General features: G+C 39.6%; 1 protein-coding gene across 1 annotated transcript in view; it reads left to right on the top strand.

The window, feature by feature from the left end:
• The window catches only part of TRHDE (thyrotropin releasing hormone degrading enzyme), a 934547-nt gene that overhangs the window by 794383 nt on the left and 115204 nt on the right, over window positions 1–24960 (top strand). The gene's annotated exons all lie outside the window — the stretch shown is intronic.

Raw genomic sequence — 24960 nt, 5'->3', positions numbered from 1 at the left:
TATTTTTTGTATCCCGAACAATGTACTATATATATATATATATATATATATATATATATATATATATATATACAGTATATATATATTTATATAATGGCACTACACATCCTTCCTGTATTAAAATGTTTCTTATCTGCCTTACTGAATAAAAGTGCTTGCATGGTTTACCACCACCAAGGTCAGCATGTCTCCCTTACATCCGAAGGCTGGAGTTAGTGAGTCACCACACACCTATTACCTTGATGAATGACGGTGTATATTCAGTACTGAACAACAGTTTTAGGTGTCCCCACCTTTGCTCGTCACTCGGGGGTTTATTTATAAAACATTGCATCTGGCGTTCAGCAGACGTAAAGTTCACTAAAAAAGGGTTTCATTGAGTACATAAGCAACAAAGTATCTAAAAATAATTGCAATTTCAAAAACAAATTCTTATTGTAGTAATCTGTATATGCATGCAATATATCTATATGAACCCCTTCATGCCTAAGGGTAAAACAAATCTTAACTCCTAAACACAATATTGCAACTTTGACATGTGTTAATAAATCCATACATATCATCACAACTACTTTGTGCATCCTGGTAGATTATACCTTGGTTTTTTTTTTCAGGACAAATTGGGCTTTAATTTCATGATAAATGGTAATGGATATCTCCTGATTTTTTTTATTATCAAAGGGAAAATAGCCCAAAATAGTAAAAATAAAAATTCTTTTTTTAATTTAGCTGTATATTTCTTGCTACTACCAAAACCTTACACCAAAGAACAACCTAAAATAAATTCTGCTGCTCCTGATGATCGCAGCAATACCACATATGTGTATGTTAGTTGTTCTTTGTACCAATAGTATGGCCCAGAAACAATAGTGAACATTTTGGTTTTTTTTATCCTTCCTAAAATACACTGACACAGATACTAATTTAAAAATTAAAAACAAAAGAAAAAAATCCTGGCCAATACAATAAAATACTGACCCTGACCTTGACCCAAACACTAACCCTGGCACTGACCTAAATCAAACTTTGTTTCAGATATGTTTTTTTAATTATTATTTTTCATTATTTTTTTTTTTTATTTTTTTTACACACACTTTTTTTTTCTCTCTGAAAGGACAGAGAGAGATACAATTTATCTTTCTCCTCCATTCAGAGAGAGAAAACATGGGGGGGCGGGCTTCACGGTGGCTGATCGTTGCGGTAGCCAATCAAAGGCTAACACAGTGATCAGGCGACCCTAAATCTGGAGTTCTGGGTCCTGATCATTACCATGCTCCCAGCACAAAGACAGGTACGCAGATTGTGGCCCCACAGGAAAAAGACCAGTCCAGTGGGGCTGCATATTTGCGTATGGTCGGCGTGAAGGGGTTAAGTAAAACAGTCTAGTAATTTGTTTAATGCTGCAACTAGAAAGTATGAATTGGATGATGAAAGGTAAAAATTTCTGTAGCTTAGCATATATTTGTAAATGTGTTTCTCAGATGTCGTCATTGCTTAATATATGGTTGGAGAATTCCATTTTCACTTCTGCTCTCAATCTTCTTATCCTCATTAGCTTACTGTCAGCAGAAGATTTGATTGACAGGCAAATCTACTTACACTTTGAATATCTAAGTGCTACTTAGTTTTTATGTTTAAAATGACAAAATAAAATAGGTTCTGTAAAAACAGTTATGTTTGCACTGATGACGTAGATTTATTAAAGAAAAAAGTCCCTTTAATGCAGGCCAACTAAAATACATCAATCTTTTGTCAAATTTTAGTTTACAGGAATGCAAAACTGTCCTTTAATGGGTAAACATTGGCCTTCCAGTTACGAGTCCAGGTATCTGTTATGGGCTTTCCAGTTACGAGTCCAGTTATGGCTTTCCATTTATAGTATCAGCTTTTATTTATAACATGTCAACATATAATTTAAGGCGTACAATCAAATAAGTGCAGGGACCATAAAGAATACAAACATAATATATAAAATACTAGAACAGAGGAGTAAAAAGGGGCCTGTTTTGATAAATTAGGTTATGCTAATGGTGTTGGTTGGAGGTAATCTGTACAAAATGATGTTATCCTAAATATTTTAAAGGAGGCTCTATTTAGTAAGAATAAAGAATTCCAGAGCTAGAAGAACTGCTCAAAAGAAATCTTGCAGCTCAGCTTGAAGCTCACTACATGAGCTTCTAAATAGGACTGGTTTTAGACAAAATGAAGCCCAGGGTAGAAAAAAGTGGGGTTTCTTTTGTTTGCTAGGTACACATGGGGAGTATTTTTCGGTTCAACCTAGCAGGAAGAAAAAAAACCCCAAAAACTCAGAGGTCGCCATTTTAACTAAGTGAAATTAGGGCGGGCATCTCCCCCGCTGTGCTTTTGTATTCTGACAGGGGGACTTCTCCCCCACCAGAACACACTGATCAGCCCTCTCAACCATTGGCTGCAAGTGCTGATCGGTTGCTAGTTTTCCAGCATGCCCATTCGATAAAAGCCAGTCATTAGACCTGCTTCTGTCAGACAGACTGCTGTACACACTCACCAAATGTTGTCTGGTTTCTGTTGAACCAGCCGATGCCAGCCGAAATTCAGCCCCTGTGTACTAGCCTTAAGTCCAGTATTGTTAATAACTGTTAAGTGCTATTTTGCTAAATACAAAGCAGTTCTATATTAAAGCACACAGTAGTGTCATAAAATAAGTGATTTTACAAAGAAAGGAAGATAATGGCAAGCCAGGCAGTTAATAAAGAGTGTATCTTATGCAAGGTACAAATAAGGAGTTTTTTTTGTTCATCTCAGCAAGCTGAACAAAAAACAACTGAGAGGTTGCCGTACTATGTGATGTTAGTGCAGCCATATCCCCTGCTGAGGTTTGTGCTCTGACAGCGGACCGTCCCCCCTGCCAGAAAACACTGATCAGCACTTACAGCCATTGGCTGCAAGCGCTGATCGGATGCTGTTTTTTCAGTACGCCCGTTCGATAAAACCCAGTCATTAGACCTTCTTCTGTCAGACAGCCTGCTGTACACTCGGCCACGGATGTCACCTGGTTTCGGTTGAACCAGCCAATACTGGCTGATTTACCAATCTTTAGAAAGCAAAGCAAACCTTAATAGTAGGTCTAGTTTAGCAACTCATAAAAAACATTATTCTTATGTCAAACACAGTATGTCAATAAAATGAGATTAAATAAAAAGCAAAATTAAAGTGTATGTTATGCCAAAAAAAAATTTCATATACACATTCGGCTATTCATATAGTTCTTAGCAAATGTAGGCCTTAATATTTTTATTTTGTACATCACTGCTACAGTAAATACCTGGTGATCTTGATAGTTCCCCTGTTACCCCTGGAAACTGTTTCAAATTGACCATGTCAAGCACAGAAATTGATCCATGCTTACATGGTCAATTTGCATTATTCAGCTTTTAATCTGTGCTACAGGACATCATGCTTGTCATGTCTGTAGTTCAGTGTTCAGTGTGGCTGCCACCGCCTTCCCAGCCTGGACCTCCTTGATTTACAGGAGTTCCTAGCAGGAGCCTCGCTATCACTTCAATAACCGTATGTCATGCCACTGCCAGCCCTCTGTTTGTTTAATAGGAGGTCCATCCAGCAGCCTTACTGCCAGTGTCTTTATTGCATGCCACTGCCTGCACTTTGCTGGCATGTAGCTTTTTTTTTTTTTTATGTTTCTCTAATTCTTGCAGTAAACCCAAGGAAACCAACCCAGTATTATAATAATGCATTTTACTAAACAGAAAAACAATACAAGATATAAAGAGTGACAGCAATCAGAATGCAGTTGGGATACACTAACATAACTTACTGTCTCTATAAACCGGTCCACAATTTCGATAGCAATCAGGACTTCAGGTGTTAGGCAGTCACTGAAAAATGGATTCTTGATTTTAACCATCTCTCTCGTAGTGTAGTTTTAATGTTGTTCTATGGTAGAGTTCTCCTTTCAGTTTTGGTGCAGGCTTTTTTATCTTGGAAAGTTTGTAGCCCTTCCCTCATAGTAGAACAGCAGTCTCTATGAGGGAAGCATTTCTGCATTATAATTATAATCCTTCTTGGGTCCCCCGCTGATGATTCTGGCTCCTCCCCTCTGAGCAGTGCCCCTATAGCAAGCCACTTGCCATGAGGGCACTGGTACATGCTCATTCCTGAGCCCCACTCTCTGTTACCATAAGACTCAGCAGTGCTGGCCTTGGACTGCCCCTGCTCCCTCCTCACAGGCTTTGATTGACAGCAGCGGGAGCCAATGGTCATTCTCAGACCTTTGTTACACCAAACCTTGCTAGCTGTTATGCCTTTAGGTCACAGACTCCCCTAGTGAAGCAGGTCTTATGCTTATTTCCTCACCTTTTTTCCTGGCCGACCGAATAAATTGATGCTGAGAATTATTGCTAACTTTTACTACTAGACCAAACAAAGACAAAATTATGCTAATGAATTAATCCTAGCAGCAAATAGAAATGTCCCCTTTATAGATAGGTTCAGTATCGCACACTTTTCAGATATGGATGTTTTTGTAAATTGGTATTTAAGCATTTATAAATAAAACTGTCTGTAAACAAAGCATATTTGAATAATACAAAAGGCAACCAATTAAAAGCTGTGGCATTGTGCACAATATTTTGAATCCTCTAAAAAAATGCATTAAAATTTTAAGCAGATCCAGAAAGAATAATATGGTCATCTGGTAAACTGTTCTACCCATGCAGTGCAAAATCTAATTTTTCTGCTTTTGGCACTTTCTGAGGTACTTTATGAAAGTCATCCTGAATTCATAGGGCAATGAATTGCTGTCTGTTGCTCCTAAAGCTTTTGGGATCTCAAGCACTCCAGCAGGCACTTTTATGTAAATGCTGAGAATCATGTTGATGCATAATTTCTCCTACAAGCCGTACAACCTGATATTTATTGTTTATCCATATCGCCTAGTTTTTGAAACACTGATTGTACTTAAAGAAAAGCAAAACCAACTATTGTAGAAAGTTGATAGGTAAAATTACACCAAAGTACTTGTGCACTTTTCAAGTGTCTGACAGGAAAACGGACTTGTGAAAGTAAGTGAAAATATTATAGGTCTCATAACCCTTAACCTGAATTACCGGTAACTTTCTTATGGGTGGCATAAGCACTCCCTGATGTGTTTAGCACATTCACAAGAACATTCTATATTTATTTATATTACATACGATTTGTTCAAGGGTTCAAGGGTTTTTCTTAACTTGGAGATAAGTGGGATACACATCTTAATTTCATGTACTGTTCACAATGTCTAAAGTTCAAATGGAAATGTAATTCAAATGTAATTCAAATGGTCTGCTTATGAATAGAATAAGCAAACATCGGGCTTCATAATAAACAAGTATGGGTTTTGTTTTAGTTATTTATACCACAGACTTATTTCTTAAAATATAATAGCACAACTGGGAGGAGATACATCAACTTTCACAGTTTATAAACAAACTATAATTATTTGGATGTATTGTGGTCAAGTGAAATGTACACTATATTGGCAAAAGTATTGGGACGCCTGCCTTTACATGCACATGAACTTTAATGGCATCCCAGTCTTAGTCCGTAGGGTTCAATAATTAGTTGACCTACCCTTTGCAGCTATAACAGCTTCAAGTCTTCTGGGAAGGCTGTCCACAAGGTTTAGGAGTGTGTCTATGGGAATTTTTGACCATTCTTCCAGAAGCGTATTTGTGAGTTCAGGCACTGATGTTGGACGAGAAGGCCTGGCTCACAATCTCCGCTGTAATTCATCCCAAAGGTGTTCTATCGAGTTGAGGTCAGGACTGTTCACACATAGTTGGGAGCATGAAATTGTCTAAAATGTGTTGGCATGCTGACACCTTAAGAGTTCCCTTCACTGGAACTAGGGTCCAAGCCCAACAGCTGAAAAACAATCCCACACCATAATCCCCCTACACCAAACTTTACACTTGGCACAATACAGTCAGGCAAGTACCATTCTCCTGGCAACCACCAAACCGAGACACATCCATTGGATTGCCAGACAGAGAAACGTGACTCCAAAGAGCATGTCTCTGCTGCTCTAGAGTCCAGTTGCAGTGTGCTTTACACCACTGCATCCTATGCTTTTCATTGCACTTGATCATGTAAGGCTTGGATGCAGCTGCTTGGCCATGGAAATTAATTCTATGAAGCTCCCTATACCAGCCCTCAAAATTTCCACTCACACGCTCGCATTGGGTGAGTGGGAATAAGGTAGGGGCGAGCATCTCTGGGACTAGGGGTGTGTGGGAGTGGTGGTGGTGGGGGTAGTGACAAGCAGTGATCCCCTGTAAGGCTTTCAATGAAGCAGCTGAAAGCCACAGGAGGGAGAAGAGGAGAAGCAGCTTCCAGCTGCTTCATTGAAAGTCATACAGGAGATCACTACTTGTCACTGTCCCTCCACTGCACCAATCATCCCCAAACGTTCTGTCTTCTTTCTGGGCCCACCTCGATGTGTGCCCAGTCCCTCCCCCTATCCTCCACACCAATAGGAGAAGAGGGGAGAGAGGCTGGATCTGCTCTGTCTCGCCCTGTGCCCGCCCACACTCCAGTACGTGCAGCTTCAGAGTCATGTGAGTCCGACCTCCCTTCCTTCTTTCCACCCCTCCTTCCCTTCCCTCCACCCCTCCTTCCCTTCCCTCCACCCCTCCTTCCCTTCCCTCCACCCCTCCCTCCCTTCCTTCCACCCCTCCCTCCCTTTGTGCCCCTCCCTTTCTTTCCCCCTCCCTTCCACCCCTCCCACCTTTCCTTCCACCTTCCCTCCCTTCCTTCCACCCCTCCCTTCCACCCCTCCCTAAATTCCTTCTACCCCTTTCTCCCTTCCTTCTACCCCTCCCTCCCTTCCATTTTCTTTCTTCCTTCCTTCTGCATAAAACATTTAATAATGCCATTTCATGAGATAATTTATGAGTGTGTGTTTAGGGGTGGAATTAAGGGCGAGGCAGGGTAGGGGTTGGGTAGGGCAACTGGTGGTGAGTAATAAGTCCTGGCTAATAGCTCAGGAGTTGAAATTGTTAGCCCTGCTCTATGCACTGTTGTTGTGCTAATCTGAAGGCCACACGAAATTTGGAGGTCTTTAGCTATTGACTCCGCAGTTTGCGACTTCTGCACACTGTGCAATTAAGCTGACTGCGCTCTGTCATTTAACGTGGCCTACCACTTAGTTTCTGAGTTGCTGTTGTTCACAGTTGCTTCCACTTTGGTATTATACCACTAATTGTTGACCGTGGAATATTTAGTAGCACGGAAATTTCACAGATAGACTTATTGCACAGATGGCAACCTATCATGGTACCACACTTGAATTCACTGAGCTCCTGAGAGCAACTCATTCTTTCACAAATGTTTGTAGAAGCAGTCTGCATGCCTTGGTGCTTGATTTTATACGCCTGTGGCCATGGAGGTGATTGGAACACCTAAATCTAATGACTTGGAGGGATAGAGTATTTTATATAGCCATCTCCATCTAATATTCTGCATCTATATTTAACGTGGACACAAAGGCACTTGCCTATATTTTAACATGGACACAAAGGAACTTGCCTAGAGAAATGGAAAAGGTATATGAACTGTGCAACACACCAAACAAAATATTTGTCAAATATTGCAAATATTGCACATAGCTAGCCATAATTATGGAAGATAATATAGCCATTATTCACTGCACACAATAGGACCTGGAAAAGACCAACAGATATAGTGAAATGGTGGTATTCCATGATTACATATCCTTCTTCTACACCAGCATGCTCATTTTATCATTCGCATGAACACACAGGAGCAATATATTCTAGTAATATATTCCCCTAGAGACCAAAAGGTATAAAAGACATAGCACTCCTTATGTATAAAGAATGTTATAAATACAATCCCTTCTGAGTTGCTTTCTCTAGAAATACTTGACCTCTTAACATTCTATTTTGAAACCGCACGAGCTGCTAATGAGACAGACAGAGACAGAATTAAGCCTCAATATATTCTACAGCATTTTGACCTTGCTTTGTTCTTTAAAACAAGCTGCTGAACTCAAGGATATATCCTAGTGCATTCATTTTCCCTCTAGGGACATAGTGCCAAATGGTAGTATAATTGCCAAGGGAAAATTATCACTGAGATGAGAACTGTATCCACCATAAATTCAGAAAATGTGAAACAAACCAGGTCATTAAAATGACAGGGTAGGTTTGGAAGGAGAGTGCCCACAAATACAATACTAAATAATAAATAATTACAGTATAGTTATGTAGGAAAAACAGATGCTTAAATTTGAAAGACTTAAGTTGAAGGACTTATAAAAACACATGCAGCAGTAACATTATTGAGTCAGAGTAACTTCAAGAAACTTAAATTGTAAAGGTTGATATGAGTAAGTAATATGAGTATTAAATGGTAATATACTGTATATAATAGTACATTGAACAAAAACTGGGCAATACATACTGTATGTAGAGGTGTGGTTCCCTCAATTAATATGGCATTTGTTTGCTGTACTGGAAAGCTACTTCTTCTTTTGCTTCATTTTGTAGTTTTTGTTGAGCTATCCAGTGAACTGTGTCAAAAGTCTTTCAGGGAGGGGCATGTCTTGCCAGCTTCTGAGACAGCTGCTTTCTAAGGGAGCTCCAGTCCCACAGCCTATACAGTCCCCAGCGAATATAGTGCCTCCCTTTAGCTCTCCTGTGCCCGCTCCACCTGCCCACACATACAGGAATGCTGAAGTGCGGTAATCAGTGATCAGCTCTGCAGGATTTTTTCTCTCCTGCCTTGGAGCGGGATACATAAGATGGCGTAGACCTAGCCATGTGCATCTCCATTCATAAGGACTTTCCCACTAACACCAGCACCTCTGCCTCCTCCATATGCACAGTGATCTGCCTTCCTTCTGCTTAGCATGGTCAGTTCTCTCCCCCTGACAGCCCCCTCCACCCACAGTCCTGCTAAGGCAAAGCAAGGAGACCTGCTTGCTGATTCCAATCCCCTCCATTTACTGAAGACTAAGAAATGTAATGGCTGCACACTCTCCTGGAAGAGGGAATACTTTATTGAAGTACCAAATACAGATCAAAACATCACAGCATTGGAGCACTGACAGGTAGGAAGGTAGATGCATTTCATGCACAGCAGTGATTATTGGTATTGAATAAGCGCTGCTGTGTGTGAAATGCGCCTCGCTTCTGATCTGTCAGTGCTCCAGTTCTGTGATGTTTTCATCTTTACTTGACACTTCAATAAAGTATTTGCGATTCCAGGGGAGTGTGCAGCCATCCCATTTCTATTGTCTGGATCTTGGAGGTGAGCCAGGTGGTCACCTCTGTCTGTGGATCGCATATGGGGTTATGTGTCCTTACTTGAGGCGGTGTTGCTGTTTGTGTGGACTGTCAGATATGCTGAAGACTCCTTTATAACAATATCCTGTGTCTACCTAGCCAGTGTCTCAAAGATAGGCTGATCTCCCCTAGCGATTCTGTGCATCTTGACATGATGAACATGCTGGCTAAAGTTAGCTTCTGTGCAAGACCTTTAGCAAAGGGTATTGCATATTGAGCATTAAATGGGTAATATCTTCATTGCCCCTTAACAGCCTTGTTGATGCTTGTACAGATCAACAGTCCGATCTGCAAAAAGCTATACCAAGATTGGAAGACGTGAAGACAGGGCCATATATAATAACATTAATTTTGCAGAGTTCCGAAACTAGTTCTGCCCCAATTAATTCAATAATTACCGTGCTCTAATACTAATTAAAAAAGTGCTCAGTGCTTGAAAAATAATATAAATAAATCAACAATTGATGATACCTTTAAAAAATTGTAAATACTCCTATATATGTGCCAATTAATAAATCAAATAATAATTCATGATAAAAATAATATAAAGTCCAAAAAATCCAAAAGGTATAAATAAAAAGTCCCAAGTGCAAAAAGAAAGTGCTATAGTGTTCAAGTCAAATCAAATCAAATCATACTCTCCTTCCAACATATGGTTTGCTTCAATCCTGCAGCTTTATAATTAGCCTGTGTGTCTGTGAGGGATGATCCCTCCTTTGATCCACTCTCGCCTTCTAATATGTGCTTCAATCCTGCAGCCTTGCAAGTAGCTTGTATGCCTGTGAGGGATGATCCCTCCTTTGATCCACTCCTTGTTGTAACAGCCAAATGCATGCAAAGAGAAAAGAATATATGGTGCCTTATCCCAGAGACAAATTCAGATTTTAATTCACTTTCACATTACACTAACATGTTAAAAACATCAATAGCGCTTTTTGTATAGCAAACAACCGCTGCCTGTGGTGAAGGTCTGGCCAGAGGGTGTGTACCCCACGCCGTCAGTACTCACCGTATCAGATGTGCGGTGACGTCACTGCCCCTCCTCAACGCGTTGCGCCACAGGGACTGCGTAGCTTCATCTGGGGGATGATGTGTGGGGAGGGGCAGTGACGTCACTGCACCACCTCCTTGTGGCATCATCAACCAGGGCATGCTGGATCAATGATGTCACAAGGAGGTGGGGCCACACACGTGATGTCACTGGGTGGTCCCGCCCCTTACATATTTAGGAACTGTCAAGCCAGACGGCTAGGAGCCATCATCGGGAGTGGAGGCTTTTTTAAATTCTTTTTTCGGGTCAGCGGAAGCGGACATCATGATTTGCGATTGATCTACTGTGGGGGACATTCTTTTAGTTTTTTCTTTTAATAAAGGACTTGTTAAAGACAGTGTCCTGTCTTTTTTCATACTACACTTTTATTTTTTGTGAATGAGTAGGGACCATGTACCCCATACTCATTCACATAGGGAGGGGGCTGGGATCTGGGGGCCCACTTGTTAAAGGTGGCTTCCAGATTCTGATAAGCCCCCTGCCCGCAGACCCCCACAACCACCTAATAGGGTTTTTGGGAAGAAGCCCTTGTCCCCATCAAAATGGGGACAAGGTGCTTTGGGGGAAGCCCTCCTTGCCCCAAAGCACCCCCCTATGTTGAGGGCATGTGGCCTGGTATGGTGCAGGAGGGGGGGCACTCGTCTCCACACCCCCCCATCCTGACCTGCCGGGCTGCATGCTTGGATAAAGATCTGGTATGGATTTTGGGGGGACCCCCACGCCATTTTTTTTTACATTTTGGCGTGGGAGTTCCCCTCAAAATCCAAGGGCTTGGTATGGACGGGCCATCTTTTAAATTATTTTTTTCATTGCCGGCAATTCTTTCTTTTACATTCAGCTGTCAGTGGGGAACACCGCTGACAGATGAAACATTAACACATGGTTGTCACTACTAAAATACTGCATGACTTGATAAAATAACTCATGCAGTATTTTAGTAGCATTTACTTTTGTATGACCTCCAGAATTGATTAATTGGTTTTCAGTGCATTCCTATGGGAAACAGCATTTCGGTTTACAAATTTTTCGCTATACGAAAAGTCCTGCAGAACAAATTAAATTTGTAAACCGAGGTATGCCTGTACCTTGAAAACCTCTTTGCACAATGAGTTTCTTTATGATGTTTTGCATTGCCATCACCCATTAGAGAAAGATTACACTTTTTTCTCATATCCACAGAACACATATTCCAGGATTGACCTTATACTTTTGGACTTCCAGTTACCCTATAAAGTCACTCAGGTGCCAATTCATACTATAACATGGCCAGACCAGCCCCAGTCAGGTTAAAGATCCGAGAAAAATATAATGTTTGTCCTTCCTTCTTATGGCACAACAGTACGCTCCTTTATGCGCACAGACACCACAGAGAGATTACAGTCCCAACTTAAGGAGTTTTACCATCTCAATGCTACTTCAGAATATAAACCCTCCACAATTTGGTGCACCCACAAGACCTAAGACCTCAGAGACCTCTTATTACAGATGGCATCAAGGGAAAAGAAACAGAGGATACAAGCTACCCAAGCATTTGTTACTCGAATTAAACAGCTAAATTTACAAATAAACACAATGCCACACCTGCGTTAGTTGCAGAACTGTGGAAATGTAGGAATTACCTTAAACAACTCCTAATATAGGACCATAAAAAAGGCAATTAGAAGCCACATTTTACTCACATGGCAATAAATCGGGGAAGTTACTGGCTCTCCATTTTCAAGCAGGCCAAAGGGAGGCTTTATGGAATATTATAAGACCTTTTATAATTTGAACTCTGATTCAGCACCCCACAACCCACTACAGAGGTCATAGCTAATTTTTTGGAATCCTTCAATCTTTCTGATATAGACCCTTTAGTTCTAGACCGCATTAACCCTTCTTTTACTGAAGAAGAAATTGGGAAAGTAATTTTGCCCCTAGTATTGAATAAATCTCCTGGAACTGATGGATTCCCTACAGTGTTACAGACACTTTACTCCCTCATTATTTGATGTATTTAATGAAACTGCATCCTCTAGAGTGTATTGCTGATTTTAAAATGCTGCTGTTGCCTAAATAATTTTTTTTTTAGAACAGCTCAAATACTGCTTACAGCTCATTTCTTTATTGCCCTTAATGCTGCTATTTGGCAATATGTCTGGAAAGGTCAAAGAACGAGGGTTTCGTTCTCAGTCCTTACCAAACAAATCTCTGGGGGGAATGGGGCAACAAGTGCTTCAGGATTAATATAGGGCAACACTGTTGGACCACTTAAAGGCATGGTCTGATCCTTCCCTGAAGAAGCAGTGGGTACTTTTTGAACAAGCAATATTTTCCAACAGGGATCTAAAGTCACTACTACTAGCTATCGCTACCCAGTAACCATTACATGTTCCAGATCATCCTTCTATTTTGGCCACTTTAGCAGTATGGTCATATTTATTACAAAAACAAAGCATCTCCCTTTCCATACTTTTGGTTGAATTACCTCTACAGGTCTACAAATTCAGAATCCCATCCGTCTCTGTTAAAACTTGGTTGAACAGAGGTCATTCTACCTTAGCTGAAGTCTCTGCTGAAGTCCCTGCGGAAATGCAAGACAGGGAGCATCCCAGAAATGCAAATCAAACATCTTCAACAGACACTCTCAAACAAATGTGTCCATATAGATTACATAGTTTTGAATTACTATCATATCTGTTATGAAGGGTGGGATTTCCTGGTTTTACTCTCACCTACAACTTCATGCACAGTCTGTAAAATCTCCTTCTCTGATAAAGTGGGAAGATGAAATAAGTCAGTCATTTTCAGAGTGGGCATGGTGTCAGGCCTTTAAACATTCATAAGTGGTGACTCATTGTGTTTCTCAGATGGTACCTTAACCCTTGCAGGTTATTGAAAATGTATCCTCATCTTTCAGCTAATGCTGCCAGAATTGTGACCATAAGGGCAATATATTCCATATACTGTGGCATTGTAACTCCATTGTGAGTTTTTGAATGTCTGTATTGGTACTGATATCATCTATTACTGGTATTCTCATGCCTCCAACTCCCTACTTAGCCCTGCTGAGAATGTCAATAGAACAATTCCATAAACAATTCTGAAAAGTACTTATGGATATTTTGATCGCAGCTCGACTTACAGTCATGAACAAATGGAAAGAAGACTTCATACCTAATTTACCGGAAGACATATACAGAATCCACCTAAAATGCTCATTTTAATATTTTTTTTGTTCGCCCTTTCTAGCTATAGAGGTTCAAGTTTAAGAACAAAGTGGGAATCCTGGCTGATTACATTTGAGCCTAGGAACATCTAATAATTAGATACACTTTGATGCCTAGATAAGTTTTCAAGTAGCACCATGGCTAAGTGGTTAGCACATCCACCTAGCAGCATTCTGGCCATTTGTTTGAATCCCAACTATGGCACTACCAGTGTGGAGGTTCTATGTTCTCCCTGTGCCTGCACGGGTTCCTCCGTGTACTTCGGTTTCTTCCCGCACTCCAAAGACATGCTGGTAGGTTAATTGACTCCTGTCTAAATTGGTCCTAGTATGTGTATGTATGCATGTGAGTTAGGGACTTTAGTCTGTTTGCTCCTTGAGGGTTAGGGACTGATAGGAATTTACAGTATAGGTAAAGCTCTATGTAAATTGCTGGCACTATATACAGGAAGTAACCATAATAATAAATAGTTATGTTCATTACTCAGTTTTCAACATCTCAGTGAACAGTGAGGGTAAGGCACTTTGTTATGTCTGTATTTTCAGACTTAGTTCATTTTTGGGGTTTGTTTGTATTTGTTTTGGTTCATGGCCCACTGTACTATCCTTGAGATGACTAGTGTTGATTGAACTAATAAGATACATTCAGACTGACAGTTCAACTATGGATATTTTTGTACTCTCTGTATTGTTTGCTAACATATCCAATTAAATAAAATCGAATAAAAAGTCTTTCAGGGGGTTAGCTATGCACATAATAGATTGGGTCAGGAAATGTAAATAAGATAAGTAACATTTTGGAATAGTCTTTGGAGTGAAAGTCTTGGGACAATGGAATAAACCTGAGACAATGGAAAAACAATAGAACCTTCATTGGCTAAGCAGACTGCAGGTATACACCTAACTTAGAGAATGCACAAGAACTTTTGCTGTCTTTTGCAGTCTGCAATAATAAGGATCATGTAAGAGAAGTCTGAGCTTCATCCAGTCTGACAATCTTAAGAAAATGGACAGTTCTATTTGGGCTTTCCTCTTATGGACTCACGAAGGACCTGTTTTCAGTTTACACACAAATGTGTGGTGTTCTGTAGTTTTGGGAAGAGAAAATATCTACGCTAGTAAGCGGGCTTTAACATACAGTAATGGCCAAAAATATTGTCACCTCTTCGTCCAGAAAATTGTTGCAATTACAAATGTTTAGGTATTCTCATGTTTATTTCTTTTGTTTTTATTGACACATTCCATGCAAAACCACAAAAATGTCCTGGAGAAAATTATTGGCACCCTCAATTTAATATTTGGTAGCACACTCCTTGGAAAAAGTAACTGCAATCAATTGCTTCATGTAACCATCAATTACTTTTTTACACCTCTGTACTGGAATTTTGGACTTTCGCCAACTGCTCCAGGTCTCTCAGATTGGAAGGGTTCCTTTACCCAACTACTGTTTTGAGATTTCTCCACAGGTGCTCTATGGGATTGAGATCTGCACTCCTTGCTGGCCATTTCAGTACTCTCCAGTGCTTAATCTTAAACCTTTTCTGGGTGCTTTTTGATGTGTGCTTTGAGTCATTCTCCTGCTGTAATGCCCAAGACCTTTGACGGAAACCCAACTTTCTGACAAATTGCACACCATAATTCTTTGGTAGTCATCAGATTTCATAATTTCATGCACACGGTCAAGACATCCAGTGCCTGAAGCAGCAAAGCAACCCCAAAACATCAGTGAACTTCCATCATGTTTGACTGTAGGGACTGTATTCTTTTCTTTAGAGGCCTCATTTCTTTTTCTGAAAACAGTAGAATGATAAGCTTTATTAAAAAGCAGTCATTTTGTACTGTCTGTCCACAGCACATTTTCCCAAAAGGAATTTGGGTTCCTCAGGTATGTTTTGGCAAACTCCAATATGCCTTTTTTATGTTTCTGTGTCAGCAGTGGGGTCCTCCTGGGTCTCCTACCATAGCGTCCCTTTTCATTCAGATTGCAACGTATATTGCAAGCTGACACAGTTGTACCCTGTGCCTGAAGGTCAGCTTGAATTTGTCTAGAAGTTGATTGAGGTTCTTTATCGACCATTCAGTCAATCCTTTGTTGCAATCTTTGATCAAGTTTTTCTATTTTGTCCACATCCAGAGAGATTAGCTACAGTGCCATGGGCTGTAAACTTCTTGGCAATGTTGCGCACAGTGGACGCAGGAATGTTAAGATCTGTTAACTGATACAGGTGATTTTAATTACAAATTACAGGAGCATCACACACTTGGAATGCAATTATTTCTTACAATTTTGAGAAGGTGCCAGTAATTTTGTCCAGTTTTGGGGTTTTGTGTGGACTGTGTCAAATGTGGCTTTTTGTTTCTCCACTTGTTTGTGTCATACCAATACAAACAAAACAAATAAACATGAGAATGCCTAAACATTTTTAAATGCAACAATTTTCTGACAGAAAAGCAGGAGTGGCAATATTTTTTGCCATGACTGTATCTGGGTAGGAAAATCTGTGAGCCTAATGGATTCCTTTGGAGTTACAGTATACCATGTGACCTGCTGTGACCAATCGCAGCAGGTCACATGACTGTTGTATACAATGGATGGCTTTCTTTCATGCCATCCATTGTATACAAGTGTGTCTAGGTGTGAATGGTCACACTGATCACATGCACAGGCCGGGCCAATCACAGCCCATCTGTGTCATGTGATTAGCCGTGGCTGTAGTGATTTCATTCAGTTAAATGCTTGCTTATAGCAAAGAAATTCTTTGCTATAAGCAATCAAATTGTGTAAAAAAAAAAAAATGCTGATCACTTCTCCAAAGTAGTACAATGTTACTGTAGTAACATTATACTACTTTGGTCATAGTGTAATATGAAAAAAAGCGCTTAAAAAAAGAGAAAAAATAAAAAATTATAAAAAAAGAAAAAAAAATTATAATTTTTCTTTTTCGTACTGTCACCAGTCAGTGTCCATGATCACCACCACACCAGTTATATGATGATGCTGTACTGCACTGGTGACAGGATGTAAAAAAAAAAAATTGTGAAAATAATTTCTTCATTTTCTAAAAAAAATGACAAATGCCTCTTATGAAATACGTTGGACTGTATTTTGCAAAAAGGGGTCATTTGGGGAATATCTGTTCTGACATTTTTGGGCCTCAAGAAATTAGATTGGCCTTTATTACTTCAGGATTGATCAATTTTCAGATAGATACCATAGTTTGTGAACTCTATAACTTTCCTACAGACTAAATAATAAACACTGATTTTGGTTATTTACACCAAAGAAATGTAGCAGAATACATCTTGCCCTAAATTTATGAAGAACAATTACCATATTTTTTGCTCCATAAGACGCACCTAGATTTTAGAGGAGGAAAACAAGAAAAAATTATTCTGAACCAATGGACTGCAGACATATTACAGGAAATTACCAGAGACTGTGGACACAGTACAGGGGATGACCAGATACTGCAGACATAGTACAGGAGATGACCAGAGACTGCGGACATACTACAGATGACCAGAGACTGCAGACATAGTACAGGAGATGACCAGAGACTGCAAACATAGACCAGGAGTTGACCAGAGACTGCGGACATAGTACAGGAGATGACCAGAGACTGCGGACATACTACAGGAGATGACCAGAGACTGTGGACATACTACTGGAGATGACCAGAGACTGCGGACATAGTACAGGAGATGACCAGAGACTGCGGACAAAGTACAGGAGATGACCAGAGACTTCGGACATAGTACATGAGATGACCAGAGACTGCAGACATAGTACATGAGATAACCAGAGACTGCAGACATAGTACAGGAGATAACCAAGAGACTGTGGACGTACTACAGAAGATGGCCAAAGACTGCGGACATAGTACAGGAGATGACCAGAGACTGCGGACATAGTACAGGAGAGGAGATAACCAGAGACTGCGGACATGGTACAGGATAGGAGATGACCAGAGACTGCGGACATAGTAAAGGAGATGACTAGAGACTGTGGACATAGTACAGAGACTGCAAAACTTTGCAATATATGCAAGTGTCTTGAACTAAATTATATGCAACAAATAAATATTAAGTGATTTTCCTATTATTTAAATACACCCTTTATTTGAGAGATTCTCCCAATTTTCCCAAAGATTCCATTTACTTGTTTATTATTCAACTTTCCAAGTGCACTATATCCTTTCACTCCTATTTATATCTGTGACCACCCCATGTTTTCCATCCGCTTTAATCCCTCAACCACTAGTTTACTTCTGTTAACATTAATGTATAGAAACCTAAATATGGAAAAACACAGAATCATTGGGTTTGATTTACTTAAAGTATAACTAAAGGCAAAAGTTTTTTGTTTTTAGTTTTGGAGAGCATGGAAATGGATTAGAACACCTGTCAGGTTTTTGTTGCTGTCTGTGTCCCCATTAGGGAGATTCACCCTCTCTATTTGCCCTGTTTATCATTACCAGCGAGATTAAAAGTAAAAGAAAATCCCAAATTTTGGGTTGTTCCTAGAAAAGTAATAGAGGGGATATCATCCAATGATACTGGTTCTGCTGACATGGGGGTCTCAAGGTATTCCTTTAATTTTTAGGGATTTCCTCTCACTTCCTCTTTTGGCTACGGGACAGGAAGTGAAGGTAAATCTCCCCAATGGATCACAAATGGCAAAAAAACTGACAGTTATAACCCTCCCTTACACTATCCAAAATGAAAAAAGTTGTGCCTATAGTTTTACTTTAAAGCAAATGGATTGTGCACTTTGCAAGTTGCTCCAGAGCTTGGTAAATGAGGTAAAACTTCACTTTACAAATGATACTTTGTCACATGCAAGGACATTTTTGAAAAATGCATTTTTGCTTGCACATGATTGAATGATGGAAGTCAGCAGACCTTCCACTCATTTACTAAACTCTGGAGCAACTGCAATTGCAGAGTGCTCAATCTATGTGCCTTTATTAAATCCACCCCATTAAATGTAGTAAAATATATCTATTTCACCTGTCATTTTGACAGATTTTTAGAGACTTTTTTGTGTATATACAAGCATATACATAATTTGCTACAAAAACCTTGCAACCATTCCAAACATAATACAATGTACATGCATATCACATTAGTCTAATCCCTTGTAAGAACATATGTCATATGTACCGGGGATACTTGCTTTTCACAATTATTTTTAGAGATATCTTTGGCTCAAATATGCACAAGATAGAATTGGATTAGGAATGGGCAAATATTCTTACATAGGTGTGGAACTTGAGCTGTTAGGAGAGGGGTGTCATGAATTTGAAGGTTTGACAGATGGATACCAAAGTAACACTTTTAAAACAATGGCTGTTTTCTAACAAGATAAAAACAGACCTGTCCAAAGATATAGAAATTACTTTGCCAAAATATCACAGCAAAAATGACAGGTTTCTCAACCAGGGCTCCATGAAACTTTAGGGTTCCTCGAGCAATGAGCAATTCTACCTCCAAAATAAGTACCCACTAACGCCGTTGATCCTTTTAGCTGTCTATAGGGGGGTAATTCTTCCCAATGACCACACGTGTAAGGAGCATTCCTCCCACTGACCATCACACTAGTAATTTTTTGTAGGGGTTTCCTGAGACTAGAAACTTATTTCAGGGGTTCCTCTGTGTAGAAAAGGTTAAGAAATGCTGCTTTAAAGTGTAACTAAAGGCAAAGCTTTCTGCTTCATTTTGGATAGAGTACTGGGGGTTAGATCCATTATCAGATTTTTTTGCCATCTGTGTCCCATTGGGAATATTTCCCTTCACTTCCTGTCCCATTGCCAAAATGGGAAATAAAAGAAAATCCTTGCAAACTAAGGGAATCCCTTGGGGTCCCCCAGGTCACCAAAACTAATATCCCCATTGGAAGATTTCCCCACTATTACTTTTCTGGGGACAAACCAAAATTTAGGATTTTCTTCTTTCAATGATAATGGTAAACAGGACAGAATGGAGAGGGTGGCTCTCCCTAACGGGCACACAGACAGCAATAAAAATCTAATAGGTAGTCTAATGCCTCTGCACTCCATCCAATACTAAAAAAAGTTTTCCCTTAATTATACTTTAAATGCAAAATAACTTTAGAAATGTCAAATACTGAATGAAAATAGTATAAACAAAATCACACACATATATAAATACACTTCTTCCACCAATAAAAAAAGAAATATTTTTTATTAAGGGAAAAAGGATATATATGTGTGGGGTTTTTTTATACTATTTTCATTCAATATTTAACATTTATAAAGATATTTTGTATTTACTTAATTCAACATCGTTGTTTTTGTTACACCACGTGTCCTGGGAAAGCAGCTTCCTTTGACTGACTTAGTGAGTTGGCATATTTCTGTGGTTCTAATATCGGTGCAGCGCTACTCCCACTTGTATAATACTGTATAAACCAAATCTGCTATCCTTCTAATGTAACGGTTCATACAATAAAGTCTATGTTCTGTGATCTGTACTTTTCTTCCTCCCATGTTAATCAGCAGTTAGGTTGTGCTCTCACTTGGTATTTTTGACCTTGCATTCAAGTATTGTCAATTTTTCCTTAAATCATGTACATCCTCAAATAGCCAGCATAAATGGTGTGTAGGCTCAAGTGTCCTGTGTGCTTCCACCAATTCCCTACATTCTCCTTTATATTCAGTGTTACAAGTGAAAAAATAAAACTATCTAGTGCCTTATCCTTATAGAAACATAATACTTCAGATAAGTGCTACTCGTATAGGTGAAAATGCACCGTGCATGGATTGTGTACAACCAATGTGCCACCTTCACCAAATGTGCTCCTACCTGATCTTTTTAATATATCAGGTTTATAGGTCAGCTAAGATGGATCTTCTTTCAGTTTCGATGCTTCTTCCCTTAGCTGGAAAAAAATGTTTTTTTCCCTTTAAATCTTTCTCTCTCTCTATTCCATTTGCTCATTCCACATGCAGGGAAAAAATTATACACATAGTGCTATATCCTTGGTTTCAATCAATTCTTATACATATGCAAATCACTACTCACAAACATAAAGAAAAGTATGCAATGTTATTGCATAGTAAGGTGTTTCTGCTTGAAATTATTTCCTCTCCTTCAGGTGTCCCCTCACCTTAGCATTAAGATACACAGCCAGTGTACAATCAGATATCCTTTCCTCTGGAAAGCTTCCAGTCCTCTCTCCCATTCTCTCTCAGCCCCATGAAAAGATCCGAAAAAGCACAATAGTGCTTTATCCTTTAAAAACACTTTATTAATCTAGTACTAATTTAAAACTCACATATGCATCTTTAAACATGTGTTGTTAGACATGTCCCTCCCAAAACATTCCAAAAATGCTGTTGAACAATGCTGTTTTTACTTATCTATCACAATCAGGGGCGGAGTGACAACTCATGGGGCCCCTGGGCAATAGGAAATCATGGGGCCCCTGTGTCCTCGCCCACACTCAAACCACACCCAAAAAAGCCTATGAAATTTACCAAAAGCATCTCATGGAGCCCCCTATTGACCCTGGGCCCTCGGGCAGTGCCCGAGTGCCTAAATGGTCAGTCCGCCCCTGATCAAAATCTGTATAAATCTCACCTCTGATTTTTCTCCCAGCATCATTTATTAGGTCCAACTCCTATGCATTTTGTTACTGATCGTGTGACTATAAGCACCATTTTATTGTAGACTTCTTTTTATTTGTATATTTTTTTTATAATAAGGAGCAGTGTACAGTACCGAGACTGGTGTGGTGGTGATCAAGGGCACTGTAACTGGTGTGGTGGTGATCAGGGACACTGTGACTGCGGTGGCTGTGATTAGGGACACTGTAACCGGTGTGGCAGTGATTACGGACACTTTGAATGGGTGGCAGAGATTAGGGACACTTACTGGTGACAGCGAGTTAAAATAAAAAAAATACAATTTTTTTTTTTTATTTTTACATTTTTTTATTTATTTTTTTACACTGCCGTAAAAGCAATAATTTCTCAATCTGTCCAGCTGCATTCCTGCAACCATTGAGAAATACTGTGATATCTGTGATTAGCCACCTGTGCCATGTGATATCTGTGACCAATCACAGAGATCGCACAGTAGTGCACATGGAAATATTGATTAATAAACAAAACATAGTGCAGAGCATCCAATTACTGGTTACTGTAACAAACATAAACTGTGCCAGTATATTAAAATTACAGTATATCCAGTCAGTATCATGAAAGTAAATACCCCAATTAAGCATAAATCGGAGTATACAGGGTTAATATACTATACCATGCAGTAACCACCTAAACAAATCAATCAAAAAGTGATGTGCACATATAAGTGTCCAAACGATATTGTAAATATCCAAATGAAAGGTACATCAGATCAGAAGTACAAAAAGTCCCCAAGTGTAGAAAAAGAGCTCTCCACTTTGTCACAACAATGTGCAATCCTTCACCCATATGCACTCACCAGAGGGCTACAATACAGTTGCATGTATTATAGCTGATGTTGCATATCCCAGACTATATCCTCAGCATTCAAGCTTCTGGCCGCCAATATGTTTCCCTGGATGAAGGAGAGCTCACACCACAGAGCCTTTATTGTACTGTGTGTTGACCAAATCTATAGATTATGAAATATAATATTTCTCTGATATGATTTGGTAAATGAAGAATTCTTACCCAGAAGTGAAAGATTTAACACAACAACCAAAATTTATTGGTGAATAGGATGGAGGTCTAAACCAAAAATCTATCTAGTTACATAAAAGAAACATTATTAAGAAAGCTCAAACATATTACAGAATACAAACAGTGAGACAGAAAAGACATAAGACAAACATTTGGATATAAGAGCAAGGGATATATTCCATAATTACCATAAAACTGGATGTACAAGTTCCCTGGTGTTCCAAAAAAGAGCCTCTCTCTCTTTAGTGTCCATAGTTATAGGCCTCTTCTCCTCTAATTTTTATGGAGTATCTCTGATTCGTTCGCCAATCTATTCCCTTTCATAATTGGCTAACTTCAAATCCTCTGTATTTAACATACAATGACCCCCTTTAAGGCAAATCTTGCCACACCCTTTATGGAATTTAAGTATGCCAGGTCATGACCTCTTCCAGGGAAACTAAGTATTCATGAACGGCCACCTTCATTGCATATCTAAATGAGATAGCCTTTGAAGTGCATATTTGTGAAGCCAACAGGTTTTGTCCCATTGTTAGATAAACTAACTCTGGCATTGAACTGTATGAAAGAGGATTCTCAGCAAAGACTTCTGTTATACAGTAAAGAAGGTGTAATTAATAGAATATTCCCTTTGGCAACTATAGTATATATAGAACAGGAATTTATGGGAAGACATATTGCACACCCACACTGATTCAGCTCTAACTGAAATATATTCATAATTACAACATTATTTACAGTGTTTAATGGAGATTTCACATAAACTCATTATCTAACATGTAACAAGTGCAGCCTGAATTCTTCAACTGTTACTTTGCCATGAATGGTGGAACATTTACTACTTCTCACATTTTTATTAACCTTTCCCAATCCAGGATAACTGACTCACTTATATTATATTTTTTAGGAAATATTGTTTACTAATGTCCATGTGACCAACTGGAGGATGTGGGGAGGACATACGAGTACATCTACCTACATTGGCGCTGCATCCATCTGGCCATAGTATATAAAGTGGTTAATGCACAATTTCCCTCTTTTAATTAAAAATACAGAAAAAATTTAAATATTCCATTATTCTTAGTGGAATTACCTATTTTTCTTACTGTAGAGAAGTCAGTGGCTTTTCTCAGATATTGAAGTGCATTATAGAAAAAGCAAAGAAAAGACAATGACAACATTATAATCATGTGGCATTTTTTTTTCTGGCTGATAGCTAAAGAGTGGGAAATTTGAAAAATTTTTACTTTTGACTGCTGGTGATTGTTGGTGCTTGTAGTTGTTTTATTTTCTTCTTTGGGTCTTGCTAAAAAGCTTTTATTTTTTTAAATCCCTTTTTCTGTCAGTTTTTAAATAGCATTTTTTTTTCTTCCTTTCCTTGTCTTCCTTCAGTCTGCTAATTAAGGGAAGGGGTTAATTGGTCACAGGTGATACAGGTCCTATATAACTTGCTGTAGAGCTCACTCTGAGCTTGCTCCTTTTGAACTTGCCTGTATTTTGCTTGCCGAACCTTTGATTAAGTGGACATTTGATAAGTGTAGTTAAAAAATCGGAGCTGAAAACAGGAGATTATAACAGGAGTCTACTAACCTGTAAGTGACAACTGATATTTCCTGTTAATATTGTAACTGGAATATGTGTGCTAGCAGGGTTGAAGGTTTTGTGCAATGCACAGTGTGCCGCATGTATGCAGCAATGGAGCAACAGCTCCAGGATTGATACCGCTGCGACAGAGGTGAGCGGCCTGCCCTTCTGGAAACTCACGTTAGAGATCTGGAGGAGCAGGTTGCAACACTGGGCAGAACCAACAACCTTGAAAGGGGTCTTCTGCTCTCTGAGCAGGTAGCTAATGTGATTGATGTGGAGGGCGGAGGGACTAATCAGGATTATCAAGTAGGAAGATTACTGTAATGAGAGGAAGTGGTAGGGGCTCACACAAAAGGAAGACCGGCCCTGAGTTTGAGCACCCAAACAGATTTGCCAAGTTGAGTGTAGATGTGGGGGTGGCAAGCTCAGGAGTGGCAGCCCTGGATGTCACTGCTATCCCTAACAGCCGAGAGGGCAGACCATCTGGGAGGGGTGGTGAGGGTAGTGCAGGAAGGCCTAGTCAGCTGGTTGTAGTAGGGGATTCTATAATCAGAAGGACTGATAGAATAATTTTTCGCCAGGATCACTTCAACCAAATAGTTTGCTGTCTCCCTGGTGACAGGGTTCAGCATGTGTGGACCGAGTTGATAAATTACTGGGAGGGGCTGGGCATGACCCAGCTGTCTTGGTTCTTGTTGGAACCAATGAGAGAGTACATGGAAGGTGGAGGCTCCTTAAGAATCAATTTAAAGAGCTAGGCTGCAAGTTGAAGGGAAGGATCTCCAAGGTGATATTCTCTGAAATATTACCTGTGCCATGTGCAACTCAGGAAAGACAGTGGAAGATTAGAGAACTCAATGCATGGCTGAAGATCTGGTGTAAGAGGGAAGAATTTGGGTTTCTAGAGCACTGGGCTGACTTTTAATTGGGGTGCAAGCTATATGCTAGAGATGGTCTGCACCTAAATGAAAGGGGGTCTGCTGTGCTAGGGGAGAGGTTTATGGGAAAGCTGGAGGAGTATTTAAACTAGGATTGTGGGGGAAGGGAGAATTAGATTATAACGGGGTAGACAGATCAGACAGGGGT

This window comes from Staurois parvus, unplaced genomic scaffold (genome assembly GCF_062004578.1).
Source record: "Staurois parvus isolate SC_StPar_1 unplaced genomic scaffold, SC_StPar_1.0 ptg000147l, whole genome shotgun sequence".
NCBI classification, from domain to species: Eukaryota; Metazoa; Chordata; class Amphibia; order Anura; family Ranidae; genus Staurois; species Staurois parvus.
Note: the sequence above shows the minus strand (reverse complement) of the source record. Positions and strands in the feature narration are given on the sequence as shown.